Source organism: Pteronotus mesoamericanus, unplaced genomic scaffold, assembly GCF_021234165.1.
Source record: "Pteronotus mesoamericanus isolate MK-2021 breed Mesoamerican mustached bat unplaced genomic scaffold, CSHL_Meso_final contig_20, whole genome shotgun sequence".
Lineage (NCBI taxonomy): Eukaryota > Metazoa > Chordata > Mammalia > Chiroptera > Mormoopidae > Pteronotus > Pteronotus mesoamericanus.
The window spans coordinates 79,519,738-79,540,980 of record NW_026555085.1 but is presented as its reverse complement, the minus strand read 5'-3'; the positions used below and the strand labels follow the sequence as shown (position 1 = coordinate 79,540,980).

The 21,243-nt window shown below is 39.4% G+C and overlaps 1 protein-coding gene across 1 annotated transcript in view; it reads right to left on the bottom strand.

Moving 5' to 3' along the window:
• Positions 1–20,386, bottom strand: part of L3MBTL3 (L3MBTL histone methyl-lysine binding protein 3) — a 100,413-nt gene extending 80,027 nt beyond the window's left edge. The window contains exons 1-2 of the mRNA XM_054569947.1: positions 20,290–20,386; positions 16,738–16,811 (exon numbers count right to left, since the gene is read on the bottom strand). The gene's annotated coding sequence lies outside the window, so the exon portion shown is untranslated. The remainder of the gene's footprint in view (positions 1–16,737; positions 16,812–20,289) is intronic.
• Between the last annotated feature and the right edge of the window lie 857 nt (positions 20,387–21,243).

The window sequence follows — 21,243 nt, the reverse complement described above, 5'->3', positions numbered from 1 at the left end:
CTACTCACTTTAAAACAAAGAATCATGATGTCACATGAACATAATTCCTTGTCCCCTAAATAGTTTCTTCTGTTTTAACACATTGAAAATAGGTAAGAATAAAGAATAGAATAAAAAACTTTAATAAACAAAAAAGGAAACACTTAGAAAATAAAAAAGAGCAAGAAACATAACAAATGCACAGTGTGGCTGATTCTTTCAATAAGTTGATTTATTTAACTCAGGTGACATATCCGCCAATTCGATGTTCTGGGGAACAGAAAAACTAGCCTCAAAATGTACAGCAAACACCAATCGTAAGGTAGTGTTAAGATAACCAATTCAGTTATCTAAACTGAGATATGCTTAATTTTCATTTTTTTAAAAAGCTACAAAACTAACTTTTGCATTAGCATAGTTATTGGTAGTGTTATGTTGTTATTCTAAGACTGTTGTCTGTGTAGTATGGGATAAAACAAGTCAGTTATTATATTGGGGTCACTGGCAAGCAATGAAAGATCAAAGAGTCCTAAATTTGAATGGAAATATCAGTATGAATTCGTGATGCATTTTACTTTAAAAAATATTTTAATATTTTCTAGCTTTGTCCACTGAAAACATCTAAAACCACCACCCATCAACGGTAATGAGCAGCCTAGTACTCAGACTGTGGTCTTTAAATACCATTTCTGTGAGGTCTTTCTAGAGAATGAGATGATTTCTGTTCAGTGGCAGGAACTGGGCAAGATGGGCCTGGAACATCTCAAATAAAAAAAGCAATGAAGCTATCAAGGACAACAGAGGTCAGATTGAAAGAGCTCAGGAGCCAAGTGAAGAGGTTCCTACAGGCTGAAGTAAGGATTTTAGATGTGGTGACTGAAACATGTCAAATAAGTTTCAATCCACGAATTCAAAATGATATTCACAAATTCAAAATGATATTCAAAACAAACAAAAGAACAAACCTAAGCCCTGGCTGCTGTGGCTCAGTGGATTGAGTGTCAGCCTGCCAACCAAAGGGTCAACAGTTCGATTCCTAGTCAGGGCACCTGCCTGGGTTGCAGGCCAGGTACCCAGCAGGGGGCATGCAAGAGACAACCACACCTTGATGTTTCTCTCCATCTCTTTCTCCCTCCCCTTCCCTCTCTCTAAAAATAAATAAATAAAATCTTTAAAAAAAACTATTAAAAATAAACAAACCAGGAACACTCCATTGGTTACCTTTGGAGGATATATGGTAACCAACTCGTTATTTAGAAAAATAAACAAGGATTTATCCTGCCTGTATCATGAGACCCATGACAATTGTATTTCAGGATTACCAAAAATTGTTGGTGAGAGGAAATTTCCCTTTAGAAAGGGAAATCTCGAGGAAAAGCACTTGTAAACTGTCTGAGACAAGCTACTGAATAAGCTGTTGTTTTTTTTTTCATGGAAAGCCATTTTTATTTAACAAATGATGTTTATTCAGTTTTCAATATTCAGCAAATATTTTGTCAAAAATAAATGAAGTGAAAATGTTGACAGCATTTGTTGCTAATGATACAATTTAAGCGTTCACAGGAAAACCAAAATTTGTGAAAACCTTGCATCTACCACCAGGAACTTGACGGCTTTCCCAATACTACAGACTTTAAGGAAATGGATGGTAATATTCATGAATACAATTTAAAAATACTTCATGAATATTCATGAATTCAATTTTAAAATAGTTCATAATAAAATATATCAATATTTGGAAGGTCTACACAACTAGGTCAAACAGTATTTTCCAAATGACCAATGCCTGATGTTCCATGGGTAAAGGATCCATTCAAAGTGCAAAATAGACCAATATTTTTTAAAATAACGGAGTATGAAAAACGGATAGAGTTTCAAGCTGCACATTGTAACTAACATTTAAGAAGCTATCACTTGTCAAGTTTTGGTGTAGTATCAAAGAAGAATCTCCACCATTAAATGAAAAGACTTCAAACATACCCCTGTTTCCAAACCCATATTTGCATGAAGCAGGTTTTCTGCAAAAATTTCAACCAAAAAAAAAAAAAATTACAATAGATTGAATGCAAGAAAAGATATGAGAATCCAGCTATCTTCTATTAAGACAGACATTAAAGAAATTTATAAAAACTAAAACAGTACCACTTATATGCTTTCAATTTTTAAACTTTCATAAAAATTATGCTTATATACACTAATATAATGAGATTACTATTGTTATTTTTAAATAAGTAAATAGTTTAAATTATGTACTTTAATTTATAACTGAGTAAATATTGATAGAGAGAGCCTAACAAATAACAGCTCTTTTGAGATTTTCAATCTTTTTAAGAACATAAAAGAGACCTAAGACCAAAACACCTGGAAATTACTGCTGTACAGGGTAAAAACTTGTTTTATTCCACACCAAAACAAAAAAAAACTGTCAAGAAATGAAAACCACATTTGAAAGAGGAAATTTGAAATTTAAATTAAAAGAAATTTAAGAGACATATTAACAAAAATATTGCAATTCATAGATGCTGTATGGACCCTGATTTAAACTATTAAAAAGAAGATGATTATTAGGTGAGGAAACATGAATGCCAACTGGCTAATTTGATACTAAAGAAATACTATTGCTTTTTTATAGGAATGATGATAGATTTTAAAGGGAGTTCTTTCTTGTTATTTTTTGTTATATCTGAGATTCAAAATGAAATTGACACAGGAAATGATGCGACATGAAGAGTTTGCTATAATCCCTGGTAACACGCTGGTAACTGTCAATATGTGTGAAAGGTCCATGGTGGTTTATTATACTGTATCTTGTTATATGTATGCTTGAAATTTTCTATAATAAAATTATTTAAAGTGTAGTCTACTTGAATATACAATATACATTCATTTTTAAATAGTCAATAGAAAAAAACTTGTTTCTTTGAATTACAGCTATCTTCTACTGGAATTTACTAGATGTTTCAATATTTTCTTCTTTTCCCCCTTTAAATTAGAAAATGTCAAATACACATATATTAAGTCTATATCTAATCACTTCAAAATTTATATAGTCTTAACTTAGGATACCTGATACAAAAGCATCAGATTTCACTATCATTAAGACTTAATTCTCAAAGCAGGAACAAGGATATAAATGACTAATGAAGAGTTAATCTAAGAAATAGTAAAAATATTGATTAAATTCAGATTTGCACCTAAAGTCTCTGACTCCAACCTTACTGAATAAAGATCAGTAACAAAATTAACTTCCCTATAAAGTGATGGAGGAATGGCAACTATCCCCCTGGTGGATAAACTGGGTAAAACTTGAGCGATCCTTTAAAAAACAAGTTTTACTCTTCTTTCCCTGTAGTTACAGTAATATCTGTTCACCAGGCAGTCCGTATCAGACATAATACATATCCTTTCTATTTTATTAGTTAGACCTCACCTTCTTCCAGGAGAAGATTCAAAGCAGCAGACAATTTACATCTATTATATCACTGATTTCTTTTCTATAAAAAAGCCACATTGCATTATCCCTCTAGTCTACCCTGAAGAAAGTGAGCCACAGAAAAGGTTCAATAACTCTGCCAAAACCATAGTTGGTGGCATGGTCAGAATTTGAACCCAAGTCAGCCTGATTCCAACCCAGCCTATTCTTCTCAACCATTACCTAACCTTTGTGGAAACTTGTGCCCTCTGAGAATCTAGCAAAACTTACTTTTCCCTTATGCTACTCCTTAGAACATGACAAAACCAGGAACCAGTTTTCTAGTGCCAAAGTTTTTGAATTATCTATATCAGTGCAATGCATGCCCTTTAAATAAAATACCATCAATGTTTATTGACAAAATGCCATTAAGACATATATGCAACACAAATAGATTTTCAATCATTTCTAACTTAAAAACCTAAGTGTATAAAATTCATAACAGCAAAATCCTGTGACTAAAAAGAGCAACAGAAAGTAGGAGAAATCTAAAAGCTAATACTGTGCAAAACCTGCATTACATGTTTTAGGAAATACTTAGAATATGCTTTTACTCTACTGAACATTGCTAATATTGCACAGTATACTCTGACTACAAGCATGTATCTAAAACTTGTAACTGTTTCCATCCACTGTTTTAGTCTAAGGCTTGTGGACATTTTGCATAAGGTACTGTAGCATGAAAATATTTATTTTGTTCTCTTTCCCATGATCTAATTTTGAAGTTACTGGCTAGTTTCACTATCACAATTAGTATGAATAGCTAGGATAGGTTAGGTGTTTTTCCACAATCTCATAATCACATAGAATAGCCAACAGCCAACAGTATTTTAACAGAAGCTGCTGCTATGACACGCTAAGTCTTTTTACCTTGTTACCATCCTTACATGTGTACATACAAACATTCAAAGTCCTTTCACTCCAATAAATCATGTTTCTGAGGTAAGCAATTTTTTTTAGTATGTAGAAATCCTGTTTCATGTTTTAATTATCACCTCGCACTATTCCATAATCCCATGTGTAGCCTGTAGTCCACAGGCCAGAAAAAACAGGTAATTGTCATTCACAATACAAGTCACAATTATGTTTCTCCCATCCAAGTACTAACCAGGCCCGACCCTGCTTAGCTTCCGAGATCAGACGAGATTGGGCACGTTCAGGGTGGTATGGCTGTAGACACAATTATGTTTCTCATTCCACAGAAATCCCACCCCAAATCTCTTGTTAATGGTGCTGAGATTTCCAAGAAAATACCTTAAAAGTGTATACCATGATCAGTCCTCTGTGCTATCAGACAACATCTACCATTTTCCTCAGAATCTCTTCTAAACTCTAATGGTCTCCAGCTTACTGCTGATGTCAACAAGGGGACAGCTTTGAGGTTCAGATGTCCCGCAAATGTACCAACGCAGCCTTTGATTCCTACTAACATACATGTTGTGGCTGCCAACAGCTAAAATCAACGGTACCAACGTCCAGTGTGCTCTTATCAATGCCCACTGTGGGTGTCTATTAAGGAGATGATTTTACTAAAGCTGGAGATCATTACTGTTGGTACCTATACTTTGTATTTCTCTCCAAAAGGCCCCCTTTTGTGAAACAGTTTGCTCTAGCCTTAACTAATTTTTATTACTATCTTCTTGCCCTAAGCCTCCAAGAAAACACCTGGAGGACAGACTAAATGACATTACAACACTGTCTCAGAATTACCTTTTGTGTCTGTCTCCTGTACTACTTGCTGTCTCCAAACCAAACCTATGCAACCTGACTCTCTCTTGGGATATTGTATGTAATGGATGAACTTCCTTAATTTCTCATGTAAATAAATCCCTGGAATTTCTGACCCACCGTATACCACTAGTAACCTAGAAACATTTGATGGTGATGGAATTAGTTAATATTTTACCTTCAAAGCCCTATGTTATGAAAATATGGGGAAGCATTGATGACAGCATTATAAATTGAAACAATCCCTATAGAGATCAGTTTTCAAGAACATAACCATCAATTTAGCAATCCTCATTTTAGAAGTGTATTCTCTATATACCTCCACATAAGTATAAAAGAAAAATATAAAAAATTATTCCCTGAATATAGCAAAAAACTGGAAACAACCCAAATGTCCATCAATAAAGGCTAACTGTGGTGCACCCTACAATGGTATATGATGCCATTATAAAAAAAAAAAAACAACGGGGATGCTCTTTACATTCTGATATAGAGAGAGCTCCAAGGTACCATTAATACTACTCATTTTCATTTTACGCAAGGTCCAGAAACCGTATGCTACCATTTATATAAAATGAAAGGGGCTATATATAAATATATGTACTGTTTATATGTGCATAGGCTATCTCTGCAAGGATTTGTCAGAAACTGGTAACACTGGCTGTTCTCAGGGACAACGGCCTGCTGAAAGACAGTCATGGGAGGGAGGAACCTTCCCTCTGTACACGCTTTTGTACCTGTTATATGTTCAAAATCTTTTTATAAATTAACTTAAAATGTTTTAAATTCCCATTTCATGTTTATTTAAATAGTTTATGGTGTAAAAGGCAGGTCTTCCATGTTTGTTATTGAAGCCAACAACTGAAGCTATAGCTTACAAATCACTAAGGAAAATCAACTTCCCCAAAGCTCTTGGGTAATTTATTAGTAAGTATTTAACTATATGCAAATGAATCAGCGCCACAGACCAACAAGAAAAGGAAGGGTAGGGTTCACTTCTCCATGACTCAGGTATCAGAAACATAAATACAGCAAATCCTGAGCATTCACACACCATTTATAGCTTCCACAATTCCTGAGTGACATCTGAAGTTCCAGTGACATTTAGTAATTTGTCATTTTGCAGAGACATGATTCTGAATCACACGGGCCATAAAGCTGAGAGCGAAGAGCAAGTTGCCTGGACCGGCCAAGGTCCAGCTAGACTCTTGGAGTGCTTAGTTTTAGTGCTATGGCCATTGTAAATAAAGTGATAAAAAACATATTTTTCTTGTTAAGAAATGAAACAAACACAATTAACTGCTAGTTGATTCTACTGTTGATGACACAATGAGAGGAATATGGAAATGTTTATGAAAGTGATAGGTCCTAGCCACAAAATTTAAGTTTCAGATAAATTAAAGATTGAAATGTCAAATGCAATGATGACTCAGACACATTTGTGTGAACAAAACTACCAAATGCTCCAAAAGGAAATAAGTAGAAAAGATGTGTGAATTTGTTTCAATAAATGCTCTAGACAGTACAAAAATTGCTCATCAAGTGAGATAAGTAGTTATGGTCTAGAGAGATCATTTATATTTTTCACTTATACTTAAGTAATCTGAAGGAAGGAATTATGTGTTACTATGATTTTTTTCAAGTTGAGAACTGGTGATGGTCTTGCAATATATTCCTCACAACTGTCAAGAATCTTACTGTGTAATTTTGACGAGATAAACAGAATTTGTGTGTTCTTCATAACCCTCCCTTCACACAACTGCTTTGCTCCTAGCTGCTATGAGTGGATAAAACAGTGGCTCAGAGAGCGGGCACGGGTGCCCAGGGTGCCCGGACACTGCGCTCCTACAGCAGAGCCTGGACAAAGAGCCGGCCTGGAGCTGAGATGCAGAGGATGACAGTCTCCTGAAAGATGAGCAACCCAATCTAGGATGCTCGAATGTAACAGGAAAGACTGGGCCTTACCCATAAACAAAAAGTCTGGATCTGCAGAGAAGGGGAGAGATAAAGATTACACTAATACCAGCTTATTTGACCCTCTGGACTACCCCTTAAGACTAGCAAATATTCTTATACCCATTTTGCAGATGAGAAAAATGAAGTCACCCAGCCAAAAAACAGATTTTTACCTCTCAAGACAGTGCTCCTCAGACTTTAGCACTGTGCCCAACATGTATCTGGACAACACAGGAGCCAATCTAATGTCACGGTGAAAAGTACAGGTTCTGGAGACAGAATGCCTGGGTTTCAATCCTGGCTTCAAAATTTACTAGGTGCATCATCTTGGGCAAGGAACCTAACCTCTCCTGAGACTTAGCTCCTTCACCTGAAAAATGAAATGGGAATATCTACTTCAAAGAGATTTAATTTTTTAAAAAATTAACATGTTAAGAGTGCTTTGCACATAGTGGATACTGAGTCCACAATAGCTACCATTACTCTGAAGAAAATAAGCTGCTCTCCAGTGTCCACATTCCCTCCCAACACCAGTTCACCAGATGACTGAAGCATACCAGGGCAGAGGAAAGATAACTGCCCAAGGGCCTATAGCTCTGCACCACAAAGCCTGTTTGATTTCTCAGGAGTCCAGAGATGAAGATAGGGAAAAGCAAGGGGTTAAGAGAACAATGGTAAGACTGAGGTTTCACAGACAAGTAAATTTTCAAAATGAATTGGAGAAACTGATGTAAAGTCCATTACTGCTCATTTTGCCAAGCTCTTAGAACATTTTAACAACCAAAAAACTAAGAAAGACATAGTCTCTGTATCACAACCCAAGACTAGGCCACTGGCAATCTTACTGTGATATTTTTGCAGAGGAGGCATAAAAGTTTCCTTATGAACCAACTCTGGTTCCAGAACCTGCTTTCAAAAACCTAGTACAGAGGCACACAGAAAGCCCAGTGAGAGATTATAACAAGAGACCAGTAGGAAAAAGCGATGAAAGTTATGGATCCTCCCCAAAGGGGACTAGAATGGCTAACTAAGGTAAGAGTGTTTTCTGTGTATGAGTACTGGAATATGTGTTTTCGACTTTCCAGGAAAAGAAGGGCTGGGAAGAGATTCTGTACCCCATTATGATATGTATTACATTGTATCATGATCATCTACTTAGAAGAGGCTTTGGAGGAAAGAGACTTCATTTCTTTATTCTCTGTGAATATCTAAAATAACTATCAATAAAATGTATCAAGTGAATAAATAAAAGGAGAAAATGCAAGACTAGTTGCCTAGAAACGGATTGGGAAGAGGGGAAATCAAGGGTAAAAAAATCTTCATTTGTCCATCTATCTCATATTCTCCAGTGAAAATTCTACCAACTAAGCTGTTAAGTATTTATTTACCTCTTTGGCAGAAGCATAACATTAAGGCTCCAAGAAACACTCCTTATTTAAGTGTCAGTGGAGAACACATCAAAAGAAGTTAAATTCAAACCTCTTAAACAGGCTTATTCAACAGGATAAGAGAAAAATCTAAACTCACACTTGAAGCATCTCTCAACAAACACACATTGCTACAAAGAAAAATTTTCCTTTCAAATCAAGCATGACAGATACCAGCTTTGATATTCTATTCACCCTGACTGATAAGAACTCTTAAATCGCAGACGCATTAGAATAGAGAGCTATGTGGAGAGATGTGAAATTTTGTCCCGGGGGCCCAAGTTCACAGATTTTTAGGTAGGCACCACTCTAGATCATTTTGATCTGAGGACTGAAATCTTAGTACCATCAAGAACAACCCAATCTATCCTTAAGTAGTAGACACCCAAGTGACAACAAATCTATGCTTCCTTAAAATATGGAATTAGTTATTACGATGGCTCATTCTCACACTCCCCCCATATCTATTGGTCATATTTTAATGAGAAAGACCCTATTTATAACATAGCAATGTTTATCTGATTTGTTACCCTTTTCTGCCATGGAGATTATATGCAAAGGAGTAGTCATCAAAGACAACCTTTACAAAATCTCAACTTCCTGCCCTTCCGTTTGTTACTGTATGAAGGATGAATTATTTGAGAGTCTGTGGCCTAACCTACATACTTCCTCTAAAGGAGAAACAGAAAATGAAAAATGCCTTTCAAGAAAAAAAAATATACATAGAAAATGAAATCACAAACTGATACTAAATTGGCCTATGGCATATTTAATACACTCTCATCAAATGCTTTTATTTGAAGTTCATTTTCAATGTACAGACTATAAAGGTATCTCAATTTGAGGCAGAAATAACTTGAAAAGTGCTATCATATCATCAACATACTACACTAGCAGGATAATAACAGAAATTTTACACCATTAGAGGGATTCAAAGGGCTTTAAAAAGAACAAGAACCTGTCTGAGACAGATATTTTGATGCTTATACAAAATATACCTGAACTGAAAAAAAACTAAAAGTTGTATCGTATTCTTTTTTCTTATTTTACTTCATAATTTTTTAGAATGCTAAGAGTAGTACTTTTTCTTATACTCCTTCATATTTTTATAGAACACAGGGCTAAAATTAAAAGATTTATACTCAATTTCTCTTTTGCATAAAATAAAGTGGATTTGACCAGATTTTTATTTCTCTCATAGAAGTCATTTCTACAGGCTTATCTTGATAACCATTTGTAGCTAAACCCCTTACCAATAAACTGAACTAGGCCTCAAATCTACTAAATAAGACCACAAACCAATAGAGTAAATTATTTTAAATCACGTAACCACCAGACCAGATTGTCCACTTAGTAATTTCAATTCACAGTTCAGGGTTCAATCTGTGTAACAGATGGGAGAAGAAAAACCAACTGATTTTGGTGCCTGAACAATCTTATAAAATAATCTTTTAACTGAACTAGTTTAATTCCATAAAATTACACATAGCATAAAGCTGTGGTATAACCTTGAAAAGGACTGGCACATAATAGGTGCTCAAAAAAACTTATTACATAAAAGAATTCCAATTAAGTGGAAATAGTCTACCCTGTAATCAATGCATACAATGGCATCCTAAGTAAGAATGAAGCTCTCTTGATGGACCATAACTTGTATAGAAGATTTATGTAACTCCTATTGTAACAAAGATCCACTCAATGAATCAAGAGACTCTTTACTTCACTTTGTAAACATGGGCATACTCTTCTGGGTAAAAAGTATAACATCAGTAATTACAGCACTGCCGATGAATATATTCTTAGTCATATCATAGTCCCTGTTTTCATTTTTAAATCTTGATTTAGCACTGTACATTTCCCCTGTCCCCAGCTTCACCTACTATCTCTATCTCTCATTTTAATTTTCTTCTTTCCTTTTATAATCCTGGCTTCTGAGTAAATTCCATCATCATCTGAATTCAGTTTGGTAAACTGAGGTCCCATTCTTTTTATTTATTAACTGATTTACATTTTTTTTGATAACTAACCCTACTGCTTTATCAGGTCTCCTGCTACACAAAACAAATGAAAGCTTTTTAATAAATTGGCCCAGTAATTCCCAAACTTAATTTGACTAATGTTTTGTTAACAGTTTGTGATGATTTCAAAGCCATGAGCTAAACCAAGGGGTTCTTTCCAGGATAACCAATAACTGGCCTTTTCCCAATTCTTGGTTTAAAAAAGAAAAAAAGATAAAAGAAAAAAAGTTAAGAGATAGAGATTTATTCCCATTATTTTTTTCTTATACCTCTTCCCTATTATTCATTTCAGTAAAACAACATATAAGAGAAAATTCATTAATCTGAAAATGAGTTTTCTTAGAAATATTCTAGGACTTATCATTTGGAAAATTAGAAACCCCAACACATAACAAAAAACAATCATTCCTTTTAGGATCCAGCAACACCCAGAAGTTGAACTAAATACACTCTAATGTATGAATAGAACTAAATTCTTCCAAGGTGCATCTGGTTAATACTAGCTCTCAGAATGTTCTGGGAGATACTCTCTGAGCAATGGCACCTTTGGGTATTCTCTTGCTGATCCAATTCTTTTTTAAAGAAATTTACTCATTTGAATGTATTGGGGTGACACTGGTTTATGAAATTATATAGGTTTCAGGTGTTAAATTCTGTAACACATCATCTGTATATTGTATTGTATGCTCACCACCCCAAGCCAGGTCTCCTTCCATCACCATTTACCCCCCCTTTACCCTCTACTACCTCCCCCTACCCTCTTCCCCTCTGGTAATCACCATACTGTTGTTTGTGTCTGTTTTTGTTTTGTTTTGTTTGCTTAATCCCTTGGGAAAGAAAGAAGATGCTCTTTAGAGTGGAAGGCAGGCCTATTTGGGTCAAAAACTTTGGATAACAAGAGGGTGCTGTGTATTTGAGACATAGAAAAGAAAAGGCAGGAGAAGCAGCAGCTCAAAAGGAGTAGGAGTGACAACAAAAACCAATCTTGCCTGTGCTTTACACATTAGTTGATGTATCATCCAAAATGAAAGCAATAGCCAAGTTAAAGTATCGGAAAGTCTGAGATATTCCAAGTCTCAAAAACCAGGACATTTAGATGTTTACTTCTCCTTCATCCAGTGAACTGTTAAGGAAATCAATAAAATGGTGAGGTGTGCAAAGTGGTGATAGTGAATAGCTAGTCTGGCAATTATGTCGCTAATCCATGCAAAACCAGTCTGACCTACCTGCTATATTTAATCATTTTCTTCCTTTAGCCCCATTCAATGAATAAACTATCTTATGTGGGCAGGAGGGGAGGGAAGAATCATAAGCCAGTATCATTTTCCTTGGTCCTGCCCCTTTTAAACTGAACGATATGAACTCACAAGTTACTAAGTATCTCTGAGGGCCAGTTTGCTCTAAAAGAGAAAGAGTAATACCAAATGCTCAAGATTAGTGAAGGTACTGGAGACAATACTCAGTGCCTAGAACCCCGGGCGTACAGAGGGCACTCAGTATTTGCTAGGTAAAGTACTAGGCTTACCGGTTGACAATCAGAAGGCATTCCATATACAATTACATCTACTACATCAACATTTCAGTGTTTTGCGGAAGATACCCCACCTCCCAGGTCCTACTTTAGAAACGCATTTAACACCACAGTCAGCTGTACCACTACAGTACTTACTGCACTTATTTCTCTCATTCGCTAGCACTGAGCCATGGCTTTGTTTTGTTAATTACCAATCAAAGTGTTTAGGTTATCTCCTCAACTACACTATAAATGCACTGAGGCGAAGCACATTCATTCAACCCTGTCCTAAGTGTCCTAAGTTTGAAGCACTCCCCAACAGACAGACACACAAAATAGTTCAATTCATTTCATACTTTTGACTGATACAAAACACTGACTACAGAAAGAATAATAATACAGAAAGCACCTTACTATTACATATAATAAACATGTAATTCTTCCCAACACTATCCGAGTCATTATTTCTAAGTTCACTTCTTAGAGGCTCATCAGATCACCCAACTTTACTCAAGTTTCCCTCAAAAGTCCTTGTTCTTTCCACCAAACCACCCTGTCTCCACAATAGGGAATTCCTAAAGGTCTTTCTCAGTCTGACCTGATCAATCAAACTCAGTTACATTTCAAGGTACCCTTTCCTGGTGTTTTGCTTTCATCCACTTGCTGCATAGCTGATGTTGCAATAAATACAAACTAGTTCATAATCTCATGTCAATGAAATGATTTAACTTAGTAATGAGTGGAGAGGTAACTTGAGCATACTCCCATTGGATAATGAAGGCTTTACAAAATACATCTTCAGAAGGTCCTGAACTTCAAGATATCATAGATAAATAAACACACAAATGAATATATAAATAGTTTTATTTAAATACAGCGTCCTCCCAGATAAATAGCTTTCTTTAAATGCTCCATCTCTCAAATGCTTGAGAGTAATGAGTCCTTTGATAGTAGCAAGTAAGGAAAAGTTGTGGATCTTCCCCAAAGTCACCTTTGTGAACATACAGGTCAAAGGAGAAAAAGAATCAGTCCAAATCCATCACCCTCACTAGATTTACAATTCAGGCATTTCTTGACAGTTGGTGAGGAAACTCTTATTCACTTCTGAAGACTAGACATTGAAACAGAAATGTAACATATTGTGCTATGTGTACAGAGTTATATGCCATGGCCCTGCATTAGTTAACTCAAGAATTCGTGTTTCCTGGCTCACTGGCTCCCAGGAGTGCTGCAGCCCTTATTCTTTTCTACTGGCACTACGTGCAGCTGTTATACTCACATTAGCAGAGCTCAGAGCTCTGTCTCCTACTCGGGTGAGGGTCTAGGGAATTCCTCAAGGGCAAACACCTAGTTTTTTAGTGTTTGGCACTGTAAGAACTCAGTAAAAACTGGTTAACTAGCAGAAACATTGCCAAGGGGAATCACTCAGGTTTTCCTTCCTTGGGACCCCAAGGGTACCCTTGTCCCACACCACATAATGTAACTTCTCTTCTAAATTTCCCATCCTAACTATGTCTACTATAAATAGCCTTGGTTAAAATACAGGAGTATATTTCTTAGAAATAAACTACCAAACCAACCAGTGGAGATTATTCAACAAGCAGTCCTCAGTTACTCAGGGCTAATTAAACAGGACATATATTTCTTCTTTCCTTCACTATTCAGTTTTTGGATTCTTAAAACAGTGATAAGACAATGCATAAGAAAAAAAGAGATGAACTAAAACTTGTCAGGGTTTGTCAAGTTCAGTATCATCCAATAGAAAATAATGATAGTAGTGCTTGTAAGTTTTTTTCCTGTCTAGATGATAGTTGGTAATAATTAGGAAAAAGTAGCAAAGGGGTCTAGAAAACACAGGGGTAGAGGAGCCCTACATGGATCTTTCCCTAAATCTATAGACGTTTGCTGGATCCATTTCCTGCTCTCTGTAGTCTAAATCCTTACTATCCTAGTTACCTATTTTCTCATCCTCATTTCCCAGCAGACTCAAGCAACTAAAATATTAATTACAGGACACGAATTCCCCTCACACCAACCCTTCTACTTTTACCACCCTACCACTCCCACAATTAGGCATCATTTTAAATTTGAAGTATTTATTTCATTTACTCCTACCTATTAAATGACTAGTTTGAGATAAATAAATTTCAGTTTGTGTTCAGCACCATGTTAAAACATAGTCCCTTCTCTCAAAAAGCCAATACTATAAAATATAAACCACTTTTCTTCCTAAAAAATACTATCCTCTGGAAGTATTGTGACAGTCCATATAATATATACACCAGAAACCAATCTAATAATTTTAGCCAGGAATTAAATCACTGTGTTCTGTCCTAAACAACCTACCTTCGCCCTTCACAAAGCATAGCCAAAGTAAAATAGTAAAACGACTATCAAACATCTGAATTACTGTATTTTGCTGTGTATAATGTGCTCCCATGTATACTGTGCACCCATGTTTTTGGCCCAAACTTTCAGGGGAAAAGTCTTTTGTCTTAATTTTTAATTCAATCTTTTATTTATATATAAAACCTATTATCATATTCCAGGGTATGATTTTGCATATGGATATCGTTATTACTTTCTAGAGTTACACTTTTAACACATAAGCATAAGCAAAAGAATTAGAGAGGTTTATCCTGGCTGATGTGGCTCAGTGGCTTGAGTGCCAGGCTGTGAACCAGAGGGTCACTGGTTCAATTCCCAATCAGGGCAATGCTTGAGTTGCAGGCCAGGTCTCCTGTGGGGGCACATGAGAGGCAACCACACATTGATGTTCCTCTCCCTCTCTTTCTCCCTTCCTTCCCTTCTCTCTAAAAATAAATAAATAAAATCTTTAAAAAGAATCAGAAACATTTATATAGTTATAAAATTAGTACTACTCATGTATAATGTGCATCCTTATTTTTCCCTGAAAAATTTGGGCAAAAAAAGTATGCATTATGCACAGCAAAATATGGCAATTCTTCAGTTCTCCAAATTGTTTTATTTGATCCTTTCAACAAAGAAAGCAAGGCAAGCCCTATTGCTCCCAGTTTCCAGATGGGGAAATGTAGACTGAAAGAAGTAAAGGAACTTACACAAGGTTTTTAGTGACTAAATTATCTTCTGATTCCTATTCTAGCACTCTTACCTACAGCCTCAATGATTTCCTCAAGTGAAGGAAAAATAAATCACTGTCTTCCACTCAGCATGTCAAAATTCATGACTCCCCACCCTAGGAAACACATTACTCTGCTTGAACTCTACTTCTGTCTGCATGATATTCCTGTAGTGGATCTTGCCCCATTGTCTCTGCTGCACGATGCACATGGACCACATCTGTGTATTTTGCTGATAGCACTATTCAAGACGATCCACATGCAGAAAATGACAATAGACTCCTGTTAACAATCATTTTTATGTCAGTAATTACTCAGTTTTAACATCTAGGCCACACCTATCCTGGTTATAATATAAGGTTTATATTATAACCCATGAGGATTAATAGTCCTCCTCATAAAAGGTAAGACTAATTTATTTTGTTTTCTTTTGTTTTTGCCAAACAACATCAGCAACTCTTAAGAGAAAGAAAAAAGAAGCTGAAAGGCAGAGGGAAAGGATTAAAGGGGGGAAAAGAAAAGGAAAAGATATAAATAGTAGAAAGCACTAGAATAGCACAAATGTACTTCAGTGCTGTACCCAAGTGAGTGCTGGCCCATGTACCTGACAATAATCTTTGTCCTGAAGATAGATCCTGGATTAGCAAGGACAAAACAGCACCCTCCAAAACTGCCAAAGGGATCTTAATGGACTATAGCTGTTTTCCCTGAGGAACTATGTTCGAAAATTGACAAGTCACATTTATTGTGGTAACACAATAAAAACCCTATGACATGATATTTGGCACAAGTCACCATGTTGGATTTAAATCACACGAGTTAAATACCCCTAAAGCACTGGCTGTCTATTTTACCTACAAACTTTTACCAAGTTCTAGAATTGCTGATATCATTGTGTACTTATATAACAGTTATATTTATTTACAAGTGCTTTGTTCTAGTTTTCCCACTTTTTTCAGTCGAAAACAGGTGTAATTAAAATTCTCACTATGAATCTGGTAAGAACTCACAGAGAACAGACGGACAGCTGTGGGGCGCAGTTGCAGGGCTGGGTAAAAAAGGTGACGAGATTAAGTTAAAAAAAATAAAACCCACTCAGAGGCAGACAACAGTATGGTGATTACCAGAAGGAAAGTCGGGGTGAGGGAGGTAGAAGAGGGTGTGGGGGAATAAGTGGTGATGGAAGGAGAGTTGACTTGAAGTGGTGAAAATGCAATACAATATACAGGCAATGTATTATACAACTGTACACCTGAAACCTATATAATTTTATAAACCAATGTCACCCCAATAAACTCAATAAAAAAGAAAAAAAAGGACCTGGTAAGAGATTCAGTCCAAAGATTATTCAGGACAATCTCATAACTTTTCCCTGTGTTTTTGCTCAAGCTTCAATCAGTGTCAAGACTTTCGTGCATTCAATGCAGCCCGCATAAAATGATGTTTTCCAACCGTGTCCCCCCACACTCCTTCCTCCTGATCCCCAGATGCAGGCTTTAACCGTATATGTATCACACAATTCATTTCAAAAAGCAAATCTTACCTAGTGGTGATGAAGAAATGACTATCTGATGGTCTCTACGACTGCTGTTCACTCCCAAGACTTCTCTGGAAAATCTAGCATAAATTTAAAAGAAGGTAAAAAAATCAAAGCACTATCATTGAAAAGAAACCTGCAAGTCCACCATCCACAATTAAAAAGTGTAAAGTTTCACTCACTGACTTACTGCATAATTTCACACAGTATCACTCAGTGTATTAACTTAAACTAGTCCTGGCTGAGGTGAAATGGATTTTATCATTTCTACCATTTCCCCTACCCCAAACTCCCCCATTAAAGTTTCTCCCATTCTATGAAAAGGAGGTGAAGGGATCATCTGATTCACCTTTAATTTCTCTCATTGCTTTTATCTTTAAAATTAAAGTTGTTTTACAGAATATACACCGGGAAAAGAATTATGTAAGCAGTTGTCCATAGATTTAAGTGCTGACATAACATTATACAAAGTGTAGAGAAATGTTTCGCCCAGTGAAACAAAATGATACTCTTACAACTAAAAGGAACTATTTATCTTATGGCTATATGTAACTACACAAGTAAAATACTAAACACCAGCATTATATTATATTCATTAGAGAATAAAATGATCAACTCATAGAAAAGACACGCTTCAACCAAGGGTCTTTGTCACTGTTTCAAACTTTTAAAACACATATTGGTATTTTTATTAACATTCAAAATGAAGATACCCGTTGTGTCTCCTGATTAAAAGTTGGTAAATGTATAGACAACAATAAATATGAAAACAATCATTTTTCATCCAGGGAATGACTAAGCTCAAGTCCCAGAACAAAAAGCTAAGTGTTTTTCCCAAACAAGCAACGAAGGATGAAGTTATAGGGTCTGGGTCCTTAGAACTCATCTGCTCTCGGATTTACCAAACTTTCTACTTCTGATCAGCATCCTTTCACTCAACATCTGGCCGCTCACTCAGGTCCTCTAATTACTTCCACGTCTGAACCGACTACGTAGCTACAAGTAAAGGCCAAACTTTGCTTTCGGCCTTCCGAACTTAAAGATGCGTTTAACCACTAGAGGTCTCCCCTTGGCCAGTTTTGCACGTTCGCTATTTTGCTGCACTTGAAACTTTCCGGAGAAATGCTCTACTCGAGTCAGTGTTTTTCTAAAAACTTGCGCAAAAATCCACGCGACCCAGCTAGCCAGTACGGAGACTCTCGGGCTCCCAAAACCAATAAAGATACCACAAACAACGCTCTAGGAAAATCAAAATTAAAATTCGATGCACTCGCTTCAACCGCCCCCCTCATTCTTATTTCTCATCTGTTTCCTTTAACTTAAACTTAGAACAATTAAAAATCTATTTTTGTTTCTGTGCGCTCTGAATGATCTCTAATGCATTTTTCTGGCGGTAGACCCGAGGTGGTTAAGGAACCGGCCAAGGGATGCAGGGAGGGGGAAGGGCCGAGCTCACAGCGTCCGAGGAAGTTGCATAAGGAAAGAGACTCCGTTTTTTGGGTCCCCTCAAAAAATCGGCGGGGAGGGGGGGAGGAAAAGGAAGCGGTGGGGAGGGAGGGAAACCGAAGCGACGTTTACCTTCGTCTCCCCGTGGAAGGGTGGGGTAAGAGCCCTGGTCTTCGCGACCCCAGAGGGCGGCTCGTTACCCCCCACCCTGCTCCGAGCGTAGACGGACTAACAGATACCCCCACCACTACGCGGGCTACGCGGGGAGGAAACCGCCCGCTTTTAAACTTTCTCTCACGGTCGCGCTATGGGCCGTGCTTTGACCAGAAAGGGTGGGGGGACGATTAGAGGGCCTTTTTTCTTTGTGGTAATTAAAGTTTTGCCACCACACAAAAGTTGTGCCCTCCCCCTGCCCGTGCCACCGTACCCCGCCCCCCCTCCCGCCCCCCAAGGCTCACAAGTTTTCCTCCATCTCCCCCCACCCCAGCTCACCGAGCGCGCGGCGGATGCCTCGGCTCCTGCGCTTCCCGATCCCCACCCCCGCCGGCCTCTACTTCCCCCCGCCCGGTCGCCGCGGCGCGAGCACGGCCCGCCGGGCCCAGGACGCGAGTGTGCAAAACCCATTATTCCGGAAAGACACACGCACGCGGCGCAAGGCGGGCGGCGGCCCCGCCTCGGACCCCTTTTTGCCTCCCCAATATAAGGACGACGTAAACAAGTTGCAGGAAAAGCAGCCCCGCGCCTGCCCCCACACAGCCCGCCGCCACCGCCCGCCGCCGCCGCCACCGCTGCCGCCGCCGCCGCCGCCGCCTCCCGACACACGCCCGCGCCCGCGCCCGCACCCGGGCCGGCGCTGCAGCAGCGCGGGGCGAACGCCGCGACGGCGCGGGCTCCCGGCCCGGCCCGCGGCCCGCGCCCTCCCCCGCGCGGACGGCCGCGGCGGGCCCGCTCCGCCTCGCTTCCCGAAGCACTTTCCTGCCTCGGGCAGAAATAAACCGGAGGGTTTATTTTTGTGCAACTTTCCCAAAATGGCGGAAATTGGAGCTGATCTATATGAAATTCTCACACAGTCGGTCGGGAAGGGGGAGGTGGTGAGGAAGAAAATGCAAACTCTCGGCCGCCGAGCCCCGCCGCGGGTCCGTGAGTGTGTGCGTGCGTGTGAGTGTGCGTGTGCGCGGTGGGAGTCGGGGAGGCCTTTCCGCCGCGCACACACACAGCACACGCCGGGGAGACGCGCCTGCACATTCAACCAGTTCATTCTCCGCAGCCCGAGCGGGGAGAAAGTGGCCCGGCCTCTTTTCCCACTGCCTCGGTCTCCCGTACTTGTACTTCTCGCGCTCGCTCGCTCGCTCGCTCTCCGGTGCGCGCCCGGCACAAAGGCCACACGGGCGGAGGGGGCCGCAGGGGCGGCGCGCGGGGCTCGCGCCTCCCGCTGCACCGATCCGCGGCCCCGGCCACCCCCGCCGGCGCCCCCCGCCTCGGCGGCCGCACTCGCCGCCAGAGCTGCGGCTCCGCGGCGCCCACTCGGGCACGCACCCCAGCGGAGCCCGGCGCCGCCGCGCTCCCCCACCCCGCGCCCGGTGTCATGAAAGCGACCAAAGTGACAAGCTCGGGGGGCGAGGAGGAGGGGGCCCACACGCATCCCGCCGCCTGCGCGCCGGCGAGAACCCGACGCGGCCGCCTAGCCCCGGCTCCCTTCCGCACGGCCCCACACACCCTTCCCCGTGTGCGCGCAAAGAAAAAAATACAAGTCTCTCCTCCCCCCATTTTTTCCTTTCTCTTTTCTCTCTCTTTTGTTCCTCTTTCACACTCGCACTCACTACTTCAGAGTGAGATGCCCAGAGACTCCCCTTCCAGCCGTTTCAGAGTCACTTGCCCACTTTTTTTCCCCAGGATTAAGTTTTCTCCTCTTTCCCAGAGGCGCAGAGAAGTGGGGGAGAAACCCCTTCTGTCCTTTCCCCTCCCCTGATCTGTTTCACAAGACGAGGGTGCGCTTCCTTCTCTCTATAGCTCTCTCAACTTTAATCCTCACCCAGAAAAATAAATGAATGTCTTTTGCAAGGACACATCTTCAGATTAATTAGAGATTAGATCCGATCAACCGCTTCTTACCCCCAAAATTTCTCTTTTTTTTTCTCCGTCTCACGAGTAGTCCTGACAAATGGTCCAGGGCTGCGGGCGCAGTGCGCATGTGCGCGTAGAGTCAGGGCTGGGGAGAGGGGAAACTGCGCTGGTGCCGGTGCCGCCGCCGCGGCTGCCTGCCGGGGAGGCTCGCGCTGGCTCCCTGTACTGCTGCTGCGCCTTCGCCGCTGGAAAGCAGAAATAAAGCCGGTTGGCAAATGCAGCTGCCCAGAGATACTGTTTCAGGTGCATCTTTTCAAAATTCTTGTCACCGGCTCAGAGCTGGTTCAAGAACAGTCAAAAACAAATAATGAAAGACAGCTAAGGTTATAGATTTCTTTGTCTATTTTTCACTTTACTTTTTTTTAAAGGCAATTCTTAGAGCAGCCAATCCACCATGTACTGTTAAATGTATGCATTCGGCCATTAAAGAGTGGGCCTTAGTCCTATATAAACACTCCCCAAAGGCTAAATGCATGCTACAGGTCATGAAAAATATGAAATAAAGTTTTTAGCTTTTACACAGAACCTCCCCTTCTTTAGGACTGGAAGAATGCACAATAAAGTGTGCGTGTAAAATGCGTGTTCTTTCCATTTCTTAAGTGTTGATCTCTATTGATAGCTTAAGCGTGTTAGGCCTCTGTTGTAAAATATGTTGAGAATTGTACATCGACTTAGAAATCAGTGTTAAAGTACCTGGGCAATAAGCATGTCGAGGACTGACTACCTTTTAATATATTCAGTCAAGATGGCTGAGCGGTCCTCAATAGCAAAAACCTGTCTTTGTTAAGGCGTCAAAACTAGATCAAGAAAGAGTGTTGCATTTCGGTATTGATAGCTTTCCACTTACTGCAGGCCTCTTTTTGGGCGCTCATCCGTCTCCTCTTTTTTTTTTTTTTTTTTTTTTCTTTTAAGAAACTACAATGTACTTAAGTAATTAAATAC